Raw genomic sequence first — 25,131 nt, 5'->3', positions numbered from 1 at the left:
AAGAGTCCAGTAACAAACAAAAGAAAGGCCTACAAAAATTCTATCATCTTTGGCCTTACTTGTGTTTAATTCAATAATGCAGTTAGTGAGGTGGGGTTCATTGCACATTCCACCAAGATGCAAAAAGTAGAGAGTGTTGTGATATAAACTGTTCCAGCAGGTGGCAGCAACAAATTTGGGTGTTTTGCCACTTCAACCAGTTGCTGAGTCTAGAGGTAGCAATGTTATCAATTTACGATGGGGTGGAAGGTTCGTAGGCTATGAAGGACTTGCTCACAAATTTATTGACAGCTGCACAAGTTATTATAGCTGGGAAGTGGAAGAGGCAAGGTCAATATAAAATGGAAGAATGGTATAAAGAGGTGTGGGATATAGCCAGTGCTTTTTTTCTGTGGGTAACAGGGGTACGCATACGCCTAAACATTTTGTGAATCTTCGTACTTTTGTCCATTTTACTGTACAGTGGTGCCTCGACTTACAAATTTAATCCGTTCCGAAGGCACCTTCGTAAGTCGAAAAATTCGTAAGTCGAAAAACGCCATTGGAAACACAATTTCCCATAGGAATGCATTGGAAACGGAAAAATTCGTACGTCAAAGCAACCCTATCTAAAAATTCGTAAGTCAAAAAATCCCTATCCCTATCTAGCGGGTTTTTTCGGATGTCGAGACATTCGTAAGCACGTGGCCATTACCCCCATTCGTAAGTCGAACAATTCGGTTGTCGAATCGTTTGTAAGTCGATGTACCACTGTATTTATTTTTCCCCGATTTGAACTATAAAATGGTGATTTTCTTGAGTCAAAATGAGAATACCCCTGAGCATTTCTTTTGCAAAAAAAGCACTGGATATAGCTATTAAAGATAGATTAACATGTGCTATTAAGGTAAGATGGGGAATATGCAGGAGAAATGATTTTGAGGAGATAGGGAAGGTATTTGTAGAATTTGTACTCTTAAAACAGAAAGGGGTCAAACCTTTGCAAGAGGTGTTGAAATTTTGAGAGGTTAAATAGTTACAATGGAATGGTCTTGGGGATGGAGTGCACATTTATTACTACTACTACTACTACTTTGTTAAAAGAATGAATGAATGACTAACTAGTGGCTGACTTTGGGCTTTCAAATTTCAGTGGCATCCTGTGCGGCACCAAAACTCGGCATTCCTCCCTCTGCCTCTCACCTTCTAATCTAAGAGGGCACTGCAGCGCCCTCTCAGTTCAGTGCCCAGTGCAGGTGAACAAGTCATGGTCCCTCAAATCCACCTCTGCTTCAGTCAACAGGTGGCAATGGCAAATTTGTATTCTGATAGATAGCCCCTTTTGCTCTCTGCTCTTTTGTCAATAGAACATGCAAGCAACATTCAATTCAATTACAATTAAGCTTATGTTGCAATTTCACACAAGATGCAGATCAGGCTCCTTCACAGTGGCACATCTTGGGTTTCTTACAATAGAAGCATCTGGCTGGCAACTGTGAGAACAGGATGCTGGAATAGATGGGCCATTGGCCTGATCCAGCAGATTCTTCTTACATTCTTAGCAGCAGATTCTTCTTACATTCCAGCAGATTCTTCTTACATTCATAGTTTATTACCATTACCAGTATCTACAGCTTAGAGCAGGGGTGTCAAACTCAAATTCATTGGGGGCCGCATCAGCAGTTTGGTCACCCTCAAAGGGCCGGTTGTATCTGTAGGACTATGTGTCCACTCTTTATTATCATAAATTATTGTCACTGCATTCAATTATTACTGTTTTTTGTAATAATGTAAGTAATAACTAGCTCTGAAAGCAGAAACATAGTCAGAATAATGGCAAATAGATATTCAAATGTACAATTATTGTACAATTTATTGAAAAATGATTTTTGGTAACTGCACTGGGTGGTGGAGGCTCGCTAGGGTTTCATGCAGGACCTTTGCAGAGCTACTAGTACCTGGAGATGCTGGGGTCCTTCTGCATGCAGGACAGATGTTCTGCCAGTGAGCCACCACCCTTCACCAAAGGGACTGGCTGAGGTTGACTCACTGGAGCTGCTCTCCTGGTTCCAGGGTTTAAGGGCCAGAAGTATGAAGCAGCATCCTATGTTTCTGAGGAGAGGGAGAGGGAGGGGAGGGGAGGGGAGGGAGGAAGGAAGGAAGGAAGAAAAGAGGGAGTGGGAGGGAGAGAGGAAGGAAGGAAAGAAAGAGGGGAGAGAAAGAAGAGTAGGAAATAAGGAAGGGAATAAAGAAGGAAAGAAAAAGAAAGAGGGAGAGAAGACGGAAAGGGAGAAAGAAGGAAGGAAGTAGAGGGAAAGAAAGAATAAGAATGAGGGAGAGGAAGAAAGATGGGAAGGAAGGAAGGAAGGAAGGAAGGAAGGAAGGAAGGAAGGAAGGAAGGAAGGAAGAAAAGAGGGAGCAGGAGGGAGAGAGGAAGGAAAGAGGTGAGAGAAAGAAGAGTAGGAAAGAAGGAATAAAGAAGGAAAGAAAAAGAAAGAGGGAGAGAAGACAGAGATAAAGAAAGAAGGAAGGAGAGGGAAAGAAAGAATAAGAACGAGAGAGAGGAAGAAAGAAAGGGAAGGGGGGGTCGTCGCCTTGATTCAGCGCCAGAAAAGAGTGCGAAGGGACCCAGGGGCAAAAAGCAATTCCCGTGCAGCGTGAGGCAGCGGGTGTCCATTTTAGGAGAAGTGCATAAAGCCTCAGAGTTGCACGTTCGTGAGGCTGAGCCGCTGCTGAGCTCACGTTCATGAGGCTGAGCCGCGGCAGGAGGAGGAGGAGGTGAGGCAAGAGGAGGAGGAGGAGGAGGAGGCGGCTTGCCGGGTTGGTGCCCGGCAGCACCGTGCGGAGAGTCCCGAGCCTCTGGGACGCAGCAGTGCTCTGTAGCACTTTGAATCCTCCTCCTCCTCCATGTTGCGCTGCTGGGTGCTTTGTCTGTGCTTCAGCAGCAGCCGTTTCCAGGCGCCGAGCCGTAGCAGGAGGAGGAGGATTCAAAGTGCTACAGAGCACTGCTGCGTCGCAGAGGCTCAGGACTCTCCGTGCAGCGCTGCTCCGGCCGCCTTTCTACCCCCCCCCCGCGGCCCCAGCTGTTTGTCGGCGCTTTGTCAGCGCGACGCTTCAGCAGCAAGGTCCCGCTGCTGGGTCCCGCTGGCTGGGGCGCTCGGCGGGCCACATGACGAGGTCTGGCGGGCCGGATTTGGCCCCCGGGCCTTGTGTTTGACACCCGTGGCTTAGAGCATTTTCTCTCTCTGCAGCTTTACATAGCGATGCTCTTTACTGGAATAGGCTACAGTTTCCATTCAACTCTTAGTAATCAAAGACCTTCAAACTTCTTTAAAGTTTTTTCCCCACAACAGCTCTCCTCCCCACCCCTCTGCAATCCTCAGAATTAGGCCCTGGGTGAAGAATGGTGTGTTTTCATCACACAGCTGTTAACACAAGACATCTTGGCTGCATGGCAGCTTCAGAATCTTTCAGTGCTAATGAGTAGTTATTTCTGACACTGAAGAGAACTCAAAGAGACACAGGAAAGAGACATCTGCAAGGTGTAATTTTCACATAGTCACTTCCCATGCCACAATTGTAATTTGAGACCCGAGGGGTTGTACGGGTTGCAACAGGCTATAACCTCTTGGAAATCCCTGATATTTAAACTCATAAGGGATTATTTTTTGAAAAAGGAAGCTATCTAGAAGTGTTCACAGAAAGTGTAGACAGGGATATTACAGGGATATGTAATAAAATGCACTGAGGAGCGAAGCAAAATCATATGGACTAGTGGGCTGTGCATTTCTAAATGTCAGGGGGACATCTTATTATTGAATTAAGCAAAGAGAAATTGAACAAAGCCAGCTTGAGCAGTGAAAAGAAGACTTTCAAAACTTACAAGGATGATGTATTGGAGGGGTGGGTGGGTGGGAGGTGAGACAAACACAGAAAATTCCTTGCATGCAGTTTCTTTTGAGCCCCAATTTGAAACTGGGATCTCAACATTGGCCAGTACATTTGCAATGCTATATCTGTGGATTACCTAAAGTGGGAACAGATGGTTGGGAGAGGATGAATGGTTGGGAGAATAAGCTTCTTCTACTGAAGGACTGCAGCTAAGTAGGAGAGCATTTGCTTTGCATGCAGAAGGTCCCAACATTCAATCCCCATCTCCAGGTAGGGCTGGGAGAGACCACTGTCTGAAACCACAGATAGCTGCTGCCAGTTAGTGTAAACAATACTGTGCAGGCAGGCAGGTGGCTCAGCATGACCCTGCTTTGCTCTGGTGGGGATGGGGTCACTCATGCAATGAGGGTTAGGCTGGCACCCCCCACCAGGCCTGTGTGCTCCCACCCTGGACACCAGCAACCAACGCTACACCACTGCAGCTATGTAATAAATCAGTTAGTCTTCATTTTTCCACGAAGCTTCCAATCTTCCTTTAGCCCTACAGCTCTATTCCTATCTTAAAATGGTTTATTATTTTTTATTTTGCCCCAAATCATCCTGAAGCCAGTGGAGACATCCTTTCAATTAAAAGAGTGCATAAACACACAAGTCTTTTATTGTTTGTATCATAGTTGGGACTTGTTCTTTATTGATTCTTCTCTTTAAGTCTGAGTTAACCAGCGTTGTTCCTTTAATGGGAATCAAAATCACGCACGGCAATATATATTAATTTTTTAAAAATGGAAAAGGCCATTTCCCCTCTGTAATGCAACTTAAGATCCTTGGAAATAATAGGTTGGTTTTTTCCCCAGGATCTTAAGCAGAGAGATGAAGTGGTTATGGTCCAACGTGGCTCAGGTGGCAAGACTGAAAATGGGTTTAAAGAGGCAGCATTAAAAAAAAATTAGGAAAACACTTCAGAACTGACAGCTATGAAGAAGTAGCTATAATAAAAGATAAGTAGGAAAGTGCACATAAAGTGTGAGCAAATGAACCACGCAGGAATGAAGCAAGCAGGAATGAAGGGCCACTTCACTAGGAATGGGCAAACCAGTCTATTTCTAATGAATGTCAGGTTTGTGTGCTTTCCCCTCATAATTCCACTCTATTCCACTTCCTCATGAATCTGCAATTTTAGAAGAAAAAACACCCACAAAATCCATAAATGTGGATTTAAAAGCATATTTTAAACACATATCTTCACATTTAAAGGTGTATTTTCTCTCAAGACGATAATTTAACTGCACATTTTGATACCTTTATCTAGTCCTAAAGCTCTAGTCTAGTCCTAAGGCTCCATCTGTGCAGCTGGACAAGGTTAGGATGGAGTGGACATCCCCATCCTTTGGCTTCCATCAGCTTCTGACAGGGAGGCTCAGCCCCCACAGAGGACACTGATGCAGCTGCAGAAATGGCAGTCGTGGTAGTGACCTGATCTTCCACCTTTGGAACAAATGTGTGGCTCACTAGCTGAGGTTCCACAATGGGGCATGAAGGAGTGGGGCAGTGGAAGATTCTCTGAGGAGGAAGAATATCATAACAACTTTACCTGATCCAGGGCTAGCTTTATTAAATCTGTTTATAGGAGACCATAGGAATATAAGGACCAGGTAATCACTTTCATGTATGAAACTAGAAATATATTATCACAATACAGTGGTACCTCGGTTTACAAACACAATTGGTTCCAGAAGTCTGTACTTAACCTGAAGCGTACTTAACCTGAAGCGAACTTTCCCATTGAAATAATGGAAAGTGGATTAATCTGTTCCAGACGGATCCACGGAGTACTCAACCTGAAGCGTACTGAACCCGAGGCATGAGTGTAATTGGTTCCGGAAGTCCGTACTTAACCTGAAGCGTATACTTATCCTGAAGCAAACTTTCCAATTGAAAGTAATGGAAAGTGGATTAATCCATTCCAGACAGGTCCGTGGAGTACTTAAACTGAAAATACTCAAACTGAGGCATACTTAAACCGAGGTATGACTGTACTGTAAATCAACTACTACCTTAACTCTAGAAGCATAGTGGAACCAGGGCCGTCTTAAGCATATCTGGCACCGTGGTTCAAAGATCCCTCCAGTGCCCCCCCTTTCCCAGAGTTGTTGACCTTTCCCCAAGCCTCTGCGGGGATCGCTCTCCTCCTGTGGCGGCCTGGGAAGGAAGCTGCACGCCCGCCAGCCATATGGTTGACGGGGCACAGCTGGCGGGCGTGCAGGGAAGGGGGAGGCCGCTGGCAAAGCTGCGGAGCTCCCCCACTCGCTGGGGCGCCCCTGAGAGGTCAGCGCCCTGGTGCAACGCGCCAGTAAGCCCAATAGGAAAGATGTCTTGGTGGAACAAAGTATCTTGGGGCACTAAGGAACACAAAAATCAAAGACAATTTTGAAATTGTATGGTACAATGTTGTCCCCTCATCACCAGCTGCCCACCGCTTACTCTGGGACAATCTGTTAAGATGGAAAGTAGAGGACACTTAACTGACGGAATAAATTCAAATCTATTATACAAACCTGCTTAATGTTTGACTGTATTTTTTACATTGTATATGCATGGAATTTACTTGAGGGCTGAGGGTATATAAGGATTGTTTGTTATATGTATTTTCAGGATCTACATAAAAATAAATTTCAACAACAACAACAGCTTCTTTACCCAAAACGAGTCACTACCCTAGACTACCAAAATCAGAAACAAAAAAATGTTGGTCTGGGATTGCAGAGGTACAATCCACAAAGCTGTTTGATAGATGTCCCCTCTGGAGATAAACTCTCCATTGTGTAGGACAGTGGTTCTCAAAAATCTGGTGCGCCACACCAGTGTGTCAGGAGAGGATGGCAAATGTGGTGGGAAGATTCAAGGACAATCAATATTATATTTTGGGAATGATTCATGTTCTTATGTAGCTGTGTTGCTTTATACATTCTGGATGTCCCATGATCATATTATGTTCTATGTTACAACTCAAGTACTGCTAGGAGTTGTTTCTTTTTGTTTTCCTATGTATTTCTTATCAATTTAAAAATCAGAGTGGCACGAGCAAATGATAGTGTAGCCCAGAGAAAAGTCAGAGAACCATTGGTGTAGGAAGATGGAAAACCAAATGTGATAAATTGGGGGGGGGGGCTAGTAAAAAAGCCATTGGATTGGAAACTAGCCTCTGTCTTGGAAACCTGAGAGTTAAGTGTTGGGTATCAGCTATTCTTCTGTTTTATTTCACTCATGTTAATTGGCTTCTTGTGTGTCGTACTTTCTTATTTTTATTTTTTATAGCAGGGAACTGATAGCAGTAAAATCAGGCAAGGGCTTCTATAAAACCAGCAACAAAACTTGCAAGTCTCAAGAAAATCCAGTGGCTGCATTTTGTAATACACATACAGAGTTGAGAAGCAAGGTACTCTGAATATTTCTTTTAAGCTTCTCGTGGAGGTTAAATTGTACAAGATGTATTTCTCCAAAATCAATCTGAGTCAATGCTCCTCAGTTCAGAGACCTGTGTTCACTGTTCTCCTTAAACAGTTTCCTGACTGACAGCTGCCTGTCAATAATATCATTAATGATGACACAAGCTGGAATTCACTGAATGAGAACTGACTTAAATCTCCACCCCCCCTACAGTCTGTCTGCTTCTATAGTTGTTTAAACTAAAAGTTAGCTAACCTATGGGACAATTCAACTAATGAATATCATTGCTCTTAGGAAAAGATTAAGTAAAGGGCTGTAAAAGCTCTCCTAGTTGTGATCATAGCTGCCAAGTTATCCCTTTTTTACAGGGATTTTCCCTTATGCTGAATAGGCTTCCTCGCGAGAAAAGCGAAAACTTGGCAGCTATGGTTGTGATATTCATTAGTTGAATTGTCCCTTTAGTTTAAACAACTACAGTATAGTCTTATCTTGGGGAAGTTTATCCCCAACTGCTATGTAATTTTCAATCCTTTTCAGAGTTTACAGCTCCTGTTTTTGATTATAAAGAAACCTCAGCCCCTAAACATTTTCCTTCTGAGGAAACAGATAGAGATTTTCCAGTGAAACGAGTCACTTAGCCGGCACCTCGTCAAAGGTTTACTTTATTTAGAGGTTACTTTGAGAAATTCATGTCTTTTCTATATCAAAGTTTCTTTTGGGAAATTTAAACCTATTATGTTTCTTTGAGTAATCATTAGTTGAGTTTTAGTATTATTCACTTTATCAATATCTCGTTTCAGGGATTTATCACGGCATAGTTTTGTTTTTGTTTTTGTCAGGAGTAGGTCAGCATATTCCATGTTCCAAAGTTCAAGTTCAATTGTCTTTTACGACCGCTAGGTTGTGACCCCACTGGGCACGGTAATCCAGTCAGGGGAAAAGGGAGGCAGACTATGTTTAGGGCACCTTTTCTAGCCCCTCTCCCATTTCGGGGTGAGCAGAGTGGATCCTCAGCTCAGTCATGGATACAGCTGCCAAGCTGCTGAACTGCCTCGTTCCCTGAGTCAGAATGACTGAATCTGTATCCACCGCCCATGTGCCGGTTCATGTAATGAATGCACTTGACGGCAGCCTTCATTATACTGCAGGGATGTGGAAGCAGGAAAATAGATCACCACTTATATATGTTTCTCTAGCCTCTGAACTTTGTCAAAAGTTTCCTTGCAGCATGCAAGTGTTGCCCTCAGGGGAAGTAGGACTTAAAAGCAGAGCAGCACCTGCCTGTTTACTGTAGATTCCCTCCCTCCCACAATGCACTTTAGCATCAACCCTAATGAGAACAGAATCGAAACAAGAGAAATGTCCCTGCCCAGAAATACAATTGCCTTACCCCATTTTTGCGGCTGTGCGACACAGACAAAGCGCTGCCTTTTTAACCTCCCAGCCTCCCTCAAATTCATTAGGATAATTACCGCCATCTTCTGAGCACTTGTGTGCTCATTTGGCTGCGTAGAAGCCCTGACAGGTTCGGCTAATTGGAATGCTGTTTGCAGCCACTACAAACCCAAAGTGGAATGTCAGGGAAGAAAACAGGACCCGTTTTGAATGGCAAGTGCCTTGTCTCTCAACGTGAGCCTATGGGATTTTGAGTTGTCACTTAGCTTGATTTTGACCTAAACTTTCACTGTCATCCTACCTGCAACACTTTTTGCGATGTAGGCTTTTAATAATGCTGGGGGAATGGCGGGAGAGAGAGGCACATTTTGGATTGTGAATTGTCCCTGCCATTGTCCCATTAAGGCCAATTTGCAAGGTAAGCCGACATTCATCTACAGACTCAGAGTGCCAATAGAAGGATTGCGGTTGGAAAGCTCTGTTTTTCTTCCTCCGCTGAAATATCATTCGGGGCATTTTAATGGCTTTCAGTGAACCTTTAGCTCAGTTCTGGATAACTCTCTGCCCCTAATTCAGGTCTCTTCTCTCAGAGTGTGTTAACATCTGGAATGCAGTGAGGCAGAGGGCAGAGGAGACCACTGCCTTGCTGAAGCTAAGTAGATCTGGATCTGTTCCATGCCATGTTGGATGTAGTAAAATAAACAAAGCCATTCAATCAAATCTTTATTACAGTCATAGACTGTAAGCAGGGTGGGGTACAATCATTTAAAATCTGCAAAACCTTTTGGAAAGCTAAAATTATTAAAACAGAAGATATATAAGACTATAAGGCTATAAGAATCTAAAAGGAGCTAAAAGAAGGGTTAGGAGCATGAAACGAATGTGGAAGAGCATAAAAGGTTAGTATATAAAAGGCTATGGCTATCAATGTACAAAGCACTCTGATATGGTTGTTCATTAAATCTAGTTTGTGGCACAGGTCATCATCCGACGAATTTTGAGCGCTGCTATGCAGAACCTGGCACCATTGTATGTTACAATATACAATGTTGCCAGGTTCTGCATAGCAGCGCTCGAAATTCATTGGTATCTGAAAGCAGCAGGGAGGTATAGAATTGTCCTGTGCTCCCTGAGTACTTATGCAGTAATGGTAAGATTAGGCTAGTACGAATGTCTCTCTTGTAAAGACACTGTAGAAGCACATGCTCTGTTGTTTCTGTTATATAAAGCCATTAAGAACATCAGAAGAGTATTCTGGATAAGGTCAGTGGCCCAGTCCAGCCCAGCATCTTGTTCTCACAGTGGGCAGAAGCTGCTTAGGCAGGATTCCTCACCCCCACCCCAAAAAAATCAAATTAGGTTTCAACATCCAGTTAAAGGGAAAAAAATAACGCCTATGTATCTTGGTAAAATACTTCTGCCAATCACTGATAAAAATGAATCTCCAGAGAGGGCAAAGAATTGTCTGGGATGTACGACTACATCAAACCAATGTTGATTTAAAATATTAAAATCAAATATAGGCTGGCTGCTTCTGATATTCCGTTCCGATTATGGCATAATGAATATGTGAAATGGCAAATATGAATGACAAAAATAGCTACTTGTAGATTATATGTGGGCTATTAAGTGCTACTACGAATAAAATACAGGTTGTCAAATATCAAAGGTCAAATATCATTGCATGTCAAATAGCAAATGCTGTCAATTATCAAATATGGGATGCCAAATGTCAAATATGGTCAAATATTCAATACGTTCCTATGCAGTTTATGCAGGTCTGCTACAGAACTCTGAAATTCTGCCAGGACTGAAAAAAGGACATGATCAGAGCTCTTTCTAAAAATAAAAATAAAAAACCTCCAGTAATCCCACCACTGGCAGTATGTGTTCGAAGCAAGAGGTCCTGTTCATTGTATAAAGGTAAAGGTACCCCTGACCATTAGGTCCAGTCGTGAACGACTCTGGAGACAACTCTGCCCACCTAGTTCATTGTATACATCAGCCTTATTGCTCAGATGAAAGATATATGGAACAGGGCTGGCTCCAGCTGAAGATCTAGGACTACTGTCCTAAGAGCACAAGTAGAGCCTGCTGGATCAGCCCAATGACCCATCTAGTCCAGCATCCTGTTCTTACAGTGGCCAACCAGATGCCTGTGGGAAGCTGGCAAGCAGGACATGAGCACTAGAGCATTCTGTCCACTTGCAGTTCCCAGCGACCGACATTAAGAGGCCTAGTACCTCTTTACCAACATAATATAGCGTCAGAGGCATCTGCTGCTACTCTTGAGTAAAGATGCTCCACTTCGTCTTGTCTTTCAAGGTTTTATTGTGCATATTATTTACAGTGCAAAGATCTCAGCGAGCATGACTGCCTAGTCCATGCCAGAACCCCGCAATGGCTTCTTCCGGGTTCTTGCCCAGCATAAAAGCCTGGGCACCCCAAAGCGTCGCCCCCTGGCCCTATGGGTGGGAGCGCGCCTCAATTAGGGCATCAGAGAGAACAGTCTCCTTCTTGTCTGACATCTCTCCAGACTCCTCCTCCCCTGACCCTCTTTCATAGCGGGGCTGGGGCTCCAATGCCTGCCAGAGCCCTCTCTCCACCCCGCTCACTTCCTCATTCCTTTCTCCTGACTCGCTGCTTGTGCTGATGCTGGGTGAGGAGCTAGTCAGGATGACAGGGGGGCAGCTCTCTGTATGACGTCCCCCTGACATATAGTGTTGGTAAAGGTAAAGGGACCCCTGACCGTTAAGACCATTCGCAAACGACTCTGGGGTTGCGGCGCTCATCTCGCTTTATTGGCCAAGGGAGCCGGTGTTTGTCTGCAGACAGCTTCCAGGTCATGTGGCCAGCATGACTAAGCCGCTTCTGGCGAACCAGAGCATCGCACAGAAACACCATTTACCTTCCCACTGGAGTGGTACCTTTTTATCTACTTGCACTTTGAGGCGCTTTCGAACCACTAGGTTGGCAGGAGCTGGGACAGAGCAACGGGAGCTCACTCCATCGCAGGGATTCGAACCAGCGACCTTCTGATCGGCAAGCCCTAGGCCAGGCATCCCCAAACTGCGGCCCTCCAGATGTTTTGGCCTACAACTCCCATGATCCCTAGCTAACAGGACCAGTGGTCGGGGAAGATGGGAATTGTAGTCCAAAACATCTGGAGGGCCGAAGTTTGGGGGTGCCTGCCCTAGGCTCTGTGGTTTAGACCACAGTGCCACCTGCTTCCCTATTGTGTTGATAGAACATATATAGCTACTGTATAGTGTTGGTAGAACATAGCTATTGTGTTCTCCTCCATGAATTTGTCACCAGCTCCTGTGGGAGTGAGTTTGAATGTGCCATCCATTATCTCTTCCAACACTCATCTTCATTGGACGCCCACCATAGCTGCCAAGTTTTCCATTTTCTCACGAGGAAGCCTATTCAGCATAAGGGAAAATCCCTTAAAAAAGGGATAACTTGGCAGCTATGACGCCCACAAAATCTGGTGGTATGAGGTGATGGGATGGGAAACTTGTCTTTATCCACCTTCTCCATGCCATGTATAATATTAAAAAATTCAACCATGTTGTCTCTTACTCTTTCTCTAACCTAATAAGTCCCAAACATGGCAGTATTTCCTCATAGGGCAGTTGCTCCACCCCCTTGATCGTTCTAGCAGGCCCTCCTACGAGAATAGCCTGCATTAGACACAGCAAGCTTACTTAAGAGTAAACCTGGCTAGAGTTTACTACGTCCTTCTCCTATTAACTTTTCTATTCCTTCATCCAGTTGTTTTTTTAATTCCCCTAACCCACCCCGTTGCTGGTTCTAGACCTTTCTCGATGCATACAATGAATATTTATTTATTATTTTAAAAACTTACTATGCCACATTTCCAAATAAAAATACCTCCAGGACAACTTGCATATTCAAATGAGTACATCAACTGTAACAGAATAAAGTAGCCTTAACCTTGCAAAACATTCAAATAACAAATTATATAAAGCATAGGTAAGAAAATGCTCTGGGATAGCTTAGTTGGTAGAGCATGAGACTCTTAATCTCAGGGTCACGAGTCTGAGTCCTGAGTTGGGAAAATATTAACTGTTGTTCAGGACAGACAACTATCCCAATTCCCAAAGACAGAACTACCGTATCTACTCACAAGGTAGAACTACAGTTGATTGGCCCTTAGAGTGACAGCCTACCGCTGCATCTAGTTTCAATTGGCAAGCTTGAAAGAAGACAAAGGAGTCAAAGTAAGAAAGTTAATGAAGGCTGCATATATCGGGTCCTCCCTTAAAGAGCCCTAGTATTGTTGCAGTGAGACCTGGAACCCAATCCCCTGTGTTGTGGGTGGGTTTGATTGGTCAGCCACAACACCCGATAGGTAGGTCCCTCCATGTTGGGTTCAATCTGGCCAATGGGACGCAGTCCAAACAGATCGAGGGACCTATATATGCCCATGCATGTGACCCAGAGCTTCCTCTTTCGGCGTGTGCGTTTGGAACACCCACCCACCTCTCCCTATTTTTAGGGCTTGAACTTGCTATGCCGCCGTGTTTCATCTGTCGTTGGGACAGGAGCATGGCAGGAATTTTCCCCACTTGGCTGATTGGCTGGTGTCACTTGGGTTTCGCCTGCCGCTTAGCAAATCATCACAACTTTTAAGGGTGCGGATAGACTATGGTTCAGTTGATAGGAATGGGGGAACGCTCTCGCCATCCCTATGTGAAGGGTATTCCATTAAAGGAATCCAGGGACTCAAATGGTTTGGTCAACCCCTGAGAGGGGGTTGTGCCCATGCCTGAGTCCAGGGGGACATTTGGGTGGCAGACATAGTCCGTCCCCGACTTTCCGCCTTCCCAGGTGTTCACCCTTGGCTGACCTATTCTGGTGCCCTGGGTCAGTGCTACCTGCAGAGCAGGGAGCTAGTTGAACCAGAGCCTATACAACTACTCACTTTCTGTAATCAATAAAGTTGTGGCCTAAATTCTGCCAAAAAACAAAATTTGAGTCAAGTGTGAATTTATTTAGGGGGGAGGTCTCTTGGTCTGAACACGCAACTGAAAACTCCATTCATGTTTAGAGAAAGTTTCTAAGCAGCTGCACAGTGTACCTTTCAGAGAATGTGCAAAGAGAGTTATTAACAATGCCAACTTCTGACTGGATATTGGAAAATTGAACAATTAATAGTTAATATCCCTTTGCCAAATGCAGTCATGGATTGACAATCTTAATTTCAAGCCCAGATGATTTTAGAACCATAATAGAGAATGTAATGCATTTAATTTGTTTATAGTTTAACTGTTCGATGTTTTCTTTACCAGATTAGCAGAAATTATTTTTGCTTGCATGTTGGCAGTAACATTTTGAATGCTCCTCTTTCCCATTTGTTTCATCAAGTTCACTTCATTGCCACCCAGTCCATCAATTGACTGCTATGGGAAAGGGCAAATGTGAGGTGCTAATGGAAGAAACCATTCAGCCAGTTGGCAACCAAATTTAAATAACCAAGGGAATGAGGATTGTCAGGGCTCCTTAGGTTGAAGAGTATCTTTTTGGCTTCCTGTTTCTATTAAATTATATATTGTCTTCAGCTGATCTTGCCATCATGTTTGTTTGTTTGTTTGTTTATACCCTGCCCATCTGGCTGGGTTTCCCCAGCCACAAGACATGAGGTGTTACACCTTCTTCTAACCTCCTCACAAGGGCCATGCTATGGTCCCAGTCTGGATCAGGCCCTCTCACAGCTGCCATTTGCAAATACTGTAATGGCCTTTATTAACCACTGCTTTTCAATCTGTTGGCCAGATTTGGGTTTAAGAATTTGGTTTAAGTTCAAGGCAACCAAGTAATAATAATAATAGTAATAATAATTTTATCATATATATCCGCCCATCTGGCTGGGTTTCTCCAACTCTGGGCGGCTTCCAGCAAAATATAAAAAAATAATATGTCAAACATTAAAAACTTCCCAATACAGGGCTGCCTTCAGATGTCTTCTACAAGTTGTGTACTTCTTCATCTCTTTGTCATCTGATGGGAGGGCACTCCACAGGGAGGGCACCGCTGCTAAGAAGGCCCTCTGCCTGGTTGCCAGGAACTTCACCCCGCAGTGAGGAAACTGCCAGGAGACCCTCGGAAGTGGACCTCAGTGTCCATGCTGAATGATGAGGGTGGAGAAGCTCCTTCAGGTATCTGAACTCAGGTTCATTGAAAAAGGCATCAGCAACCATTTTTGGGCTTTGCATTTAGGTTCCATTCATCTCCCTGTGGGTCTATACACTTTGAGTCTCAAAACAATTTTGAGCTCTCTGCTCCCAGATGCACTCTGGGTATTCCTCTTGCCCAGGGACCTCTGCCCCCATGCCCCAGCCAAGTGCCAAGTAACAATCATCGCCACTAGTGCTGACCGTTCTATGTGTCCTGTGTTCTTTATAGCAAAATACAGCAGCAGAGGGAGAGGAAGATGTACTACATCCATTCATGAATCTACAGACACAAAAACTTCAAGTTATGATGGTTGGTTACTTCAATTTCAAATCAAACCAAAGTTCAGTTTCAATTAGTATGATCCCTTGATCAACCCATTAAACAGCTAAGCAGGCTGTTCAGTCATGAGTTTCAACTTCATAGGAGGTATTATTCCATGGAAATGATAAACATATTAAAAGCAATCATTCACAAGTTATAAAATTAGTGAATTGATACAAATCAAATGTTGATCCAATAAGCATCCAACTGTGAATTGACACATAAAGGGGACTTTTTATATATAGAATTAAAAAAACTTATCCCCCAACCAAATAGGAGTCCTCTTTCTAGACCTTTTGTTTACAAAAATATTTATTCATCATTCAAAATGTGCTTATGATTCCGAATAAATTGTGTCATTTGATTACATTTGAAAAATCAGTTCATCCCTGCATAGAGGAAAGCAAACAATGAATGGGAAAGTTGCTAGATGTTCCTTGCTTTGTAAACTACAAGAGCCTTAAGCTCTTACAATTTTACAATCAAAATCTGCTCTCCAGATGCCAACTGCTGGTGCACATCAAGACTTCTCAGGGTTCTTCAATCCCTAGACTGGTCTTGAATCAGACAGCAAATGCAGGACTGTCCACTCCTTTTAAGGGACAACCTATGTTTTAATATATGTTGGCAGAGGCAAACAAGCACCATAACAGCTATGCTTTTTCCTGCAGTCTTTCAGGGCCCATTGTTTCTGTTGCCTTCCTAAGACTGGCAGAGTGGGGGGTTGACAAGCAGTGATGTCCAGCTTGTGGCACACCTCAATATTTGGCTGGTGGGTTGCATTTGACTTGGTCATTCACAAGTTGCAAAAGACTATTTTAATCAAAAGACTACTGCCAAGCACCAAGTTCAAGCCCTATACGTGGGCATTATCAGACCACCAGACTTATAAACTTGTTCCACTGGTAAATTCTAAATTTTAATTTATTTTCAACAGAGCCAACCTCTAGCAAAGCTTATCTTAAGCTACAGAGCCCAAGTTCTTATCTTAAGCTGAATATAGAGCTGGAATAAGATACTTGCATGCCAGACTTGCAGAGCAGAGGAAGAGGGGGAGGGGGGAGGTTTTCTGAGCAAAAGGAAATGTTTTTGGACATGCAGAGTAAAAGGGACATAACAACAGATTTGCTGAAGAGAGAGTGCTATTCATCAGTTACACTTGCAGAACAGAGAGAGGAAGGAAGGAAGGAAGGAAGGAAGGAAGGAAGGAAGGAAGGAAGGAAGGAAGGAAGGAAGGAAGGAAGGAAGGACAAGAGGGAGAGTTGTATGGGCACACAGAGAGAAAATGATTTCTCTCTCTTTTTTATCCAAAGAGGAAAATCAAGTGAACAATATGGAGCAGTCTCCCCACTTTCCCAATGTCCTTCCCTACTGGTACCCAAGTTCATGAATTCAGATTTGAAATTGGAGCCCATTGTTTAAAAGATGCAGCAGAATTGAAAGGATTTGTTTTTAATGACAAGGGGAGAAAAAGATCCCGTTGCTGTTTTGTTCCTTGCATTAGAAATCACAGAATTGGTCAGCTTCATTGTTTTTTTCTTTATACATGTTCATGTGGTACAGAAACCATTGATGGTTAAGTTCAGTCTAGATCAGGGATCCCCAAACTGCGGCCCTCCAGATGTTTTGGCCTACAACTCCCATGATCCCTAGCTAACAGGACCAGTGATCAGGGAAGATGGGAACTGTAGTCCAAAACATCTGGAGGGCCGAAGTTTGGGGATGCCTGGTCTAGATGCTTAAGTTCAGTCAAAGGCGACTATGGGATGCGGTACTCATCTCGGTTTCAGGCTGAGGGAGCCGATGTTTGTCCACAGACAGCTTTCTGGGTCATGTGGCCAGCATGACTAAACCGCTTCTGGTGCAACAGAACACCGTGACAGAAGGTAAAGTGAACAGAAACACTGTTTACATTCCCACCACAGCGGTACCTATTTATCTACTTGCACTGGCATGCTTTCGAACTGCTAGGCTGGCAGGAGCTGGGACAGAGCAACAGGAGCTCACCCCATTGTGAGGATTTGAACTACCAACCTTCTGATCAGCAAGCCCAAGAGGCTTAGTGGTTTAGACCACAGCGCCACCCACGTCCCTTCCACTGTGAGAAGAGTATGCTGGACCAGATCACCCATTGGCCTGATCCAGCAGCCAGTTCTCACAGTGGCCAACCAGAAACCAACAAGCAAGTCCTGAGTGCAACAGCATTCTCCTGACATGAAGGCTTACTACCTTCAATGTTGGAGGTAGAACATAGCCATTGTGGCGTTCCCCACACCCCAAGAGTCATTTGAGAACTTTCAGCTCAGGACTCACTCTTCAGCAGCAGAGCTGGGAAGAACTCTGCTTTACACCTTGAAGAGCCACTGCTATTTGGGGTAGGCATGAACCAACTGTCTGAAATTTGTTACAGTAAAAAAGCAGTTTCACTTATTCATATAATGTGGATTATATCAATCATACAGCTACTGCTGCTGCTGTTTATCATCATCCAAACTCAATTAGTGCCAATCTAATCCATTAGCACCATTATAAATAGCTAATGAAACTCTCTGAAAAACTTCAGTTCACACACTTGCTCATCACCAAGAGTTGGCTTTCGATTAATGTACCTGCACGAAATTGTGAAGATGCAGAGAGAAAAGGGTCACACTGACATATTTCTTCCTAGTCTGATTCTCTCCATCCTTTTCAGTGATCACGGTGATCCATACAACCTGCTTTAGTTGCTAACAGTCATCACCTGCCTATTATAAGTATCGTAACTTCACAAAACCAAAAAAGTATAAGTAGCTTGTCAAAACTGTGCTACTTAGCAACAGGTAGGGACGATGTAATGGTATTATAACCCACCCAACCCTTTTGTCAAGTTGCCTTCATGTTTTTGACTTTTTTATTCAGTGACTTCCTGCCCACTTCCCAAAAGCCACTACAAGTCTTCCTTGGAGCCATCTTGCCCTGAGTCTTTGCTGCTTTATTTTACAGTTCTAATTGATGTTTATTGTTTCAGCGTGGATCGAAGCCAACTGCAGTCGAAAGTTCACTTGAAAAGTGGCATATAAAGAGTTTAAGCAAACAATGTTTGCGAGTCAAGATGCTTTGAACACTTTGCAGTTAACAGAGTTCTTTCTAATACTTGAACATCACAAAGCTTTATGCTTCGAAACAAAATTGCGTAAGTGCCTACGGGAGGGTAGGGGAGACCCTAATGCAACGTGATCAATTGTCAAGAATAGTTTGTGGTACTATTTAAACTTATTTGCACTTAAGAGAAGGAAGGAAGGAAGGAAGGAAGGAAGGAAGGAAGGAAGGAAGGAAGGAAGGAAGGAAGGAAGGAAGGACAGACAGACATTTCACGCTGGAGGGAAACTTCGGAAAAACAAATTATTCAAGATGTTTAAACATCCCCTTCATGTTGTTAAAAAGGGTGTGGGGGTCACCATATTACAGTCGGAGTGGGGTGGCATTTCTCTCTTTAAACTTTGTAATCAGATATATAACCTTAGAGCTCAAGCTTAGCTCTATTCAGAGTTTCATTCTGAGACTTAAAATAACATGTGTGGCAGTGGTGGGGAGCATGCATGAGCACCAACTCTACCCTCCTCCTCATTGCACTGGAGAACCAGTGTGGTGCAGGGGTTAGGGTATTGGACTAGGATCTGGGGAACCTGAGTTCAAATCCCCACTCGGCCATGAAGCTCACTGGGTGACCTTGGGCCAGGTACAGCCTCTCACCCTAACCTCTCATGAGGTTGATTTGGGGATTAAATGAGGAGGTGCAGCTGGAAATGTCCCGTCTCTGAAACTACAAAGAGCTGCTGCCAGTCAGATGGCTCAGTCAGATTCCTATGCTCCTGTGTTCAATACATCAAAGGTGATGGCGGAACGGTCCTGGATGCTGCTTTCAAGTTTTTGAAAGAGTTATGTGTCTAATTCTGCAGCCCGGAGCCCTCAGTGAGGTGTGTCTGTAGATCTAGAGTAGGGATAGGGAATGTTTGACCCTTCAGGTGTTGTTGGACCCCAACTCCCATAAACCCCAGCTAACATGGTCCATGGCCAGAGCTGATGGAATTTGTCATTCAGCAAACCTCATTCAGAGGTTGGAAAGCCATCTGTCTTTAGTTGAGATTCCCGCATTGCAGGGGTTTGGACTTCTAATTCTATGATTCTATGATTCTAATGTCTGAAGGGCCACAGGTTCCACACTCATATTCTTTTTAAAAAATATATATATGAAATTTTATTGGATTTTTAAAATTTTATATTCAGTCTGACAACACACTGCAACATTTATCATGCAAAAGAGAAAAGAGGCCCACCCCCACCCCCTGTGACTTCCCTCAACTTCCCCTTCTGGTTCTTTAAACATTTACTACCTCTGCTTAATATTATCTTATTTTTATGTTCTTATACCTTAATGCTCTTAAGTTCTTATCAATTTTATACCAAATTTTCTTTCATGATTACATCTTACAATCAATTTCATTCCATGTTATCCTTACTTAACCTTTTATCTTATTTTCTTGCTTGTAAGTGTTTAATCAAACCCTGCTAGTGAGTCCATTTCTTTACAGTATTTCTGTAAATACAACATAAAAGGTTCCCAGTCTTTTTAAAAATCTTCATTAACATTGTCTCTGATTCTTTCCATGAGTCTCGCCATTTCTGCATAATTCCATAAGTTTGACTTGCCATTCTTCTTTTGTTGGTATCTTATCGTCCTTCCATTTTGGAGCTAAGACAATCCGGGTCGCCATTGTAGCATACATAAACAATTTCTTCCACTCTTTTTGGTAATTCCTCATATTCTAGATCAAACAATCATCAAACCAGTAATAAAGTCATGCTTCTGTTAGGAATTATATCACCAATTTGAAGAGTGAATGAGACGCTGGTTCCTGTCAGTGTATTCCAACAGAACTTGGAGGAAAAGCCTTTGCAGTACAAAGCAGACTGTTGCGATCTGCATTTGTCACAAGTAATGGGAAGAGCACCAGGGGTCAGTTTAATCAGGAACCTGCTGAGACCTACACCTTAGTAGGGGCACCCAGTGCCAGAAGTCTCCTGTCCTTCCTCCATGAACTGCTGACCTGTATTCTCCATGCTGTTAAGCAGGAAAGGCAGACAGAAGAGAGAGCACATTGCACATATTGTCATCTTCCTAGAGAGGGAGGCCCATGAATGGGCAGTAGAGAGGGAGGAATAGGCTGTGCCTTGGCACCTTAGCAGAACATTGGAAGCGAATTAACCAAACTTCCACCCAAAAAGTACTTGCAAACACCACAAATAATAAGACTGGCCAAGTTAAAGTAACCCTTTTTCTTGTTATTTCCTGGTTCTGACCATGCTTTGTATTTCCTGTTTGCTTCTGTGCCTGCAAGAAATAATAATAAAAACATGACAAAACATGGGCATTTCTGACTCAGCTGTAGGTAAGAAAATTGATGCCTCAAAGGAAGGTTCCTCTCAGTGAGTTTCCCAGTTTGTTGTGCTTGTCAAAGATGGGCTTGGAGCAGCAAAGTTTCCTATTTAACATTAATCACCATGAACATGTGTCAAAACACAAAGCTATGAAATATGAAATGCTAGGTAGAGCGGGGGGGAGAGTTTCTTCCATTCCCCCCCCCAGTGTAAAAATAATAAGAATTCATCCAAATCCAGGTTTTACTGCATTCTGTGCAAATAGTGTCGGGCTGGAGACTCTGAGATCCTTCAGCTGTTGTAGATTACAGCTCTTGGAATTCCCTGGTCATTGGCCATGATGGGTGGAGCAACATCTGGAGGGCACAGGTTGCCCAGCCCTGCGCTAAGTTAGTGCCTCATTGAAATAGTGGACTGAGCTGACAAATGTGACAATTTCAGTTTCTCGATTTTTTCCAGTCTTAAACTCTCCACATTTCCACATCACTTTGAAAAAAAGTCCTAATAAAAATTCACTAGCATTTTATTTATTTTATTTTCTAAAATATTTTTTTCATACTTTCACAACATTCTCCACAATACAAAACCAAACAATAAAACCTTTCTGCTCTGCCGAGATTTACCTTTACATAACTTTATTTAAAAAAAATTAATTTAATGCACTTTATCCCATACACACACACCTTAAATTATACTTAGATTAAAAATATTTTTAAATTTAAAAACCACCCTAAAATTCTGTTAATTATTGTAATTATGTGTTTAAAGGTGTTTACCTATCCATTCTGAAGGAAATCAGCCCTGAGTGCTCACTGGAAGGACAGATCCTGAAGCTGAGGCTCCAATACTTTGGCCACCTCATGAGAAGAGAAGACTCCCTGGAAAAGACTCTGATGTTGGGAAAGATGGAGGGCACAAGGAGAAGGGGACGACAGAGGACGAGATGGTTGGACAGTGTTCTCGAAGCTACCAACATGAGTTTGACCAAACTGCGGGAGGCAGTGCAAGACAGGAGTGCCTGGCGTGCTCTGGTCCATGAGGTCAAGAAGAATCAGACATGACTAAATGACTAAACAACAACAAAGCTGAACTGAAATTGGCTTTTTTTTTTGTTAAAGATGAAATGAAAAAGAAAGAAAATGATTGAGGCTTAGCATAATGCCTCAGGTATATGTTCTCTCCTCTCTCTCTCTCTCTCTTTCTCTCTCTCTCCCCTCCCAGGAATCAAAGGGGTTTCTCTCCTCTCCCCACACACATCCTGCCCTGGACTTGGCAGCAGCAAAGTGGCATAATATCTGTTGGAAAACACTGCGGCTCAAATCCTACTCACAAGCCCCTTAGAACAGTGTGGAAGTTCTAAATATACTCACATAGGCTTGTGCTGTTGATATGTTTTTAATACATCAAGAGCGTGGGGATGTCTGTTATTGCAGTACCGAAGGCCTTCACATGGAGGCAACCTAGGATGCGTCCAACCTGCACCCTCACTCATACGAGCCAATCTCATTGCCTTATTGAAACTCCTCCCCTAAGAAAAACCTTCAGTGTCTTCTCCTAAGCAAGATTTGCAAATGTGCCTTGAAATTTCACTTGAGGTGAAACTTGCACACTATGGTACATTGTGGCACAAGGCCTAGTCACCATAGCAACCATGGAGCCATCTTCCCCCCTATTTCAGCATCTAGAGGTCATAGCTGAGAAAAATCCCTGTCCTCCCTTGGAACAAGAAACAGACAATCAGGCTATTTATGAGCCACAGCGCTGAACCAAAGGGTTCTCCCATTCCATACCCCTGTAACCTTTGTCTTCAGTACCCTTTGACACTCCCCAAATAAGAACAGTCTGCAGTACCTAAAGCATACATAAGTAAGGCCAAAAGCAAAACCACTACGATGGAGATATAATAGTCTGTCAATGGACTACTGTAGTAGAATCACAACATAATAACCGTCTGCTGGATCAGGCCAATGGCCCATCTAGTTTAGCATCCTATTTTCACAGTGGCCAACCAGATGCTTGTGGGGAAACGTGCAAGCTGAGCATGAGCACAAGAGCACTCTTTCCCTCTTGCAGTTTCCTGCAGCATCATTCTCCCCCTTTGAGCCACCTGCATATTGCTTCAGTGCAGGGGGTTGGACAAGAAGACTCTCAGGGTCCCTTCCAAATCGGCATTTTATTATTATTCCTCTGGGTGTATAAGATTGTTCAGTCCATGATTTGACTTTTATCTGAGAAACTTGCTCTGGAAATCAGCAGGGCTACTACGGGGGAAGTGATTTCAGTTTTGCAGCCTTGGGTATCTGACCTTTGATAAGGGAAGTCAAGCAGAAAATGGAAGGCATCGTGAAAGGCCTACCATAATGACCTTCTTTTTGCCATTAAATGCATTCACAGTTTGAAGTCTGTATCTCTTCATGTGAGATATCCATTTGAAAGCATTCCCTAATACCAGCTGTTGCACACTTTGGTATATGCCTTAATCCTCTTACAGTGCTTCACTATAATAATGCAGTTGTGCAGGATAATTGTCATGATTACAATTAGCGGTCCATTGAAATGAATGTTGCTCCAGTCATCTTAAATGCTTCAGAGTGTAATTTTCCACTGAAAAGTGAATAAATGGCACTGTAGGGTTCCTTCTTTATTTGTTGCCATGTCCCAGTCACTTGCAAAGCAATTTTACTCTGTTTGCAAGATGATTTCCTTCCGTTAATTGTTTTTGATGGCCAAACACCATTCTATTTTCCTATCTGTAAATATATTTATTCTTTGTATTTAAGACAGGAAACAAAGAGCGTGTGAGAGCCCCAGAAGCTAAGAAAGAAAGAATGAATGAAAACCAATCAATTAAAATTTCACTTTGAAAGCAAAAGTAGAAGTTAAATGAATATACCATGGTGTATTGTTTACCCAAAGCTCTAGGCTTCCTTCTAGGTAAACCAATACAGTGGTACCTCAGGTTACAGATGCTTCAGGTTACAGACGCTTCAGGTTACAAACTCCGCTAACCCAGAAATAGTACCTCAGGTTAAGAACTTTGCTTCAGGATGAGAACAGAAATCGTGTGGTGGCAGTGCGGTGGCAGCGGGAGGCCGCATTAGCTAAAGTGGTACCTCAGGTTAAGAATAGTTTCAGGTTAAGAACGGACCTCCAGAACGAATTAAGTTCTTAACCCGAGGTACCACTGTAATAGGGCATCTTTTCCACTGACCTCCAGTGTGGTAGTTTGATTAGACCTGCCCCTAATATTCATTAAAAATAAAACAGACAGGATTTGAAGCAAGCCTTGTAGTTCTAGCATTCCCAAATCATGCTCTGAAAATGTTCATAATGTTTTCAATTACTGTGCATCACTCAACCAAAGCGTTTTCGCTGTAATAATGCTTATATTGGTAAGCATTTTCACCATATCCAGATTCTCATAATATTGTTACTTTTCCATACCATCTGTATTCTTGTAATATTTTTCACTCTTCCATACTGAACTATCATGTAATCTCCCCAGCATACATAGCAGAGGCTGGATTTTAGAAACAGCGAAGTGTTTGTGCAGCACTAAAGTATACAATATTCATGATGCAGAGCGATCAAACTGAAATTCACATCTGCAAACAGTAGGGTCTTCTTCTTTGGCGATCACTCATAGCCAAGTAAGGGTGTCTTCCATAAACACGGTTTTAACAGTGAGGCCAATTCTGAATCCACACGTCCTTCCACAGTGGGGACATAGGTTTCTGAGCAGGAGTTGATCATGGTGAGGGTTTGCCAAGTGTGCCTTCCTCTTAGCGTGTTTCTCCCTTTCATCCTGAGTTTGAGCGTCTTCAAAACCCATAGTTCTAGCTACAGGTAGGTAGCCGTGTTGGTCTACTGTAGTCCAAACAAAATAAAAATATTCCTTACAGTAGCACCTTAGAGACCAACTAAGTTTGTTATTGGTACCAATAACAAACTTATACTAATAACAAACTTATACCAATAACAAACTTAGTTGGTCTCTAAGGTGCTACTGAAAGGAATTTTTTATTTTGTTTCAAAACCCATGACACCTTTGATAAAGGCTGTTCTCCAATTGGAGCACTCGCAGGTCAGTGTTTCCCAGTTGTCGGTGTTTATACTCCAAATATAAGGGCACAGAGGCAGGCATTGATCTGCATAGGACAGGGGTGGGAAACCACTGTTGGCTGGAGGAACTGATCCAACAGTGAGCAATCTTCCACAGGCCACTTTGCCAAGTGGACATGATCACCCACCTGTCAGTCACCTGACAAACACGTACGTCAGGTGTTTCCTGTCAGGTGCAGGAAACTTTGATCCATGACTGCAGAAGAATTAGGAGTGCATTGATGTCTTTTTTTCCCTTTTACTTTCTTCTTTTGGGCAACAGACGAAGGTGCTGAATGCAAAGCTTAGACCTCTCTCCCTCTTCTTCCTTTGCAGTCACACTTGAATTTCCCTGTGACTGATACCAAATCACAT

The sequence above is a fragment of the Zootoca vivipara genome, chromosome 1, assembly GCF_963506605.1.
Source record: "Zootoca vivipara chromosome 1, rZooViv1.1, whole genome shotgun sequence".
NCBI lineage: Eukaryota > Metazoa > Chordata > Lepidosauria > Squamata > Lacertidae > Zootoca > Zootoca vivipara.
Note: the sequence above shows the minus strand (reverse complement) of the source record.